Source organism: Trachurus trachurus, assembly GCF_905171665.1.
Source record: "Trachurus trachurus genome assembly, chromosome: 1".
Taxonomy (NCBI): domain Eukaryota; kingdom Metazoa; phylum Chordata; class Actinopteri; order Carangiformes; family Carangidae; genus Trachurus; species Trachurus trachurus.
In genome coordinates, this window is record NC_139891.1 from 7,242,803 (window position 1) to 7,245,021 (window position 2,219).

The window sequence follows — 2,219 nt, forward strand, 5'->3', positions numbered from 1 at the left end:
AGATAGATTCACAAATGGTGTGTAGACAGGCAGAAAAACATGGAGCCTTGAGGTGGACCATGTGAAGTTCCTCCGCTGTCAGCCTGGAACAGGAAAACTGAACAGCTGAAGACTGTAAAACGCAACCTGGTCTGACGAATCTGGATTTCTGCTGAGGCTGTCAGAATTTGACAAAAAACAGCATGAACCATCCATTGGTCCACCCCAACCTGCTTTGTGTCAACAGTTCAGGCATGTTGTGGCGGTGAAATGGTGTGGGGCAAAGTATCCAACTTCTAATGGCTACTTCCAGCATGATAATGCAACAGGACACAAAGGAAATATAATCTCAAACTGCTTTCATGAACCTGACAGTGAATTGTAGAGTGAGTGCACTTCTGGCTCATCGTCAGGACGTGGTACAACGGGGGGGAACGGCACAGCATGAATGTGCAGCGGATGGATGACATCACGAGGAGCAGGAGGAGAAGAGAGGAGATACTGATGCACAGTGGATGAGGATGAAGCAAATTGAAATACATAGGAAAGTGTAATAGGTAGCATTGGTCTTTCAGAGCCTCATCATCCATCAACTGACTTGGCAACAGATAGCGTGCAGGCTTGTTCATATCTGGCAGACAGAGCAACAGATCTGCTCTCTGCTTGCAGCCCGGGACACTGAGGGATGAGGTGTGCTGTCGGTATCACACGACTGGGTGAAGTGCTGGCACCTGTTTCTCTGGGGGCAGTTCGGTTCATCTGTAATGAGATCAGAGCTATATTGACTGAAGATGATGGAGGCGACAACATTACTGTATGTACTTACATGAAAAACAACATAAGCGCACAAAAAGGAAAACAAAAGGAGTACTTACATGATATATTGTACGGCTACATACATGCATACTGCCTCTGTCCCTCCTGTTTCTTTTCAAGCAACAGCGAAATGGTAGTTTTAGATGATAAATTATAACAAAGAGGTTATATTATTGGATTTAAGGCAACTGACAAGTGAGGTTTTCATCTAGAATAACGTGACTGCCAATCTGAAATCACCTTCTGTCAAACAGGAATAAAATGGTGACAAACATGTCAATTAGTGCTCCTCACACTCAGGGTGAATAAATGTAAATACATGTTCTCAAAATACCAGAGTTTTGCCTCTGGTGGAGAAAATGTCAGAGGAATAGCAGCTAAGAACCTGGTGGGATGCTGTGGGACGAAGGGTTGTTATTTCTATTTTAACCTCAGAAGTGTGAATTAGATGTGGGAGAAGCTGGAGGAGAACAGTACAGCAGAGATGTAAAGATGTGAAGCAATATTGGCTCCAGAAATACAGCAGAGCCAGAGTCTAAAGTAAAATGTAACATTGATTTTCTGAAGGTTTGAGTCATTTCTCCCACAAACTTCACACGCACAAGAGTTGTATCACGTCTACCACTGCTGCCATCAAGTGCATCACAATGCTCACAAAAAGACAGTTGCAGGTACTTCTCTTGTCAAAAGGTTAAAGCGTTCTGACGTAAAGCGCCATCCGAGCCCTGGCGATCCCTGTGGAGTGGGATGCTCTGGAGGTCTGCCGTATTACAACCAGGGATCTACGAATTCGTCTCGGCAGGGCACAACCTTTCAAACATGCCGCCTGTGCAAGGTGATGTTGCACCAAAATGACAGCCACGCCATTTGTGGGATCTCCCTGGTGCATTGTAATTCAACAGGGTCATTGATATCAAAAACAAAATATATCACAGGTGTAAGGGCTGTGTAACGTGTGCCAGAATCTGACCTTGATGCCGCTTGACAGTTGCTGACCTTGTGTCTACTACTGTGCCCTGACGCTGGGGCTGCAGCTGCTGTGGATGGAGTTTCCTTCCCTAAATATTTTAAGATGAATTATAATTGAAAAGATTGTGTTAATTTGGTGTTGATATTGAAGGATGAAATACAGGCACGCATATGATATTAAAAGAAGGTAAGCTATCGAAAAATACAGAAATAACAAAACCAAACATTGGCAAGTAGATGAAGCACTTGTATCAACAAATCCAATCAAATATGTTTACAAATATCAATTGGATTAATATTTGCTGTGTATTAACTAGAAACACAAACGTTCAGACCATTTCTCTGAGTATGTTGCTTTCACCATGTGACAAGCATCATCGGGTATCAGTGACACAGCACCCCCTAGTGGTCCATAATAATAACATACAATACAAACCATGTCTTACAGTTTTATT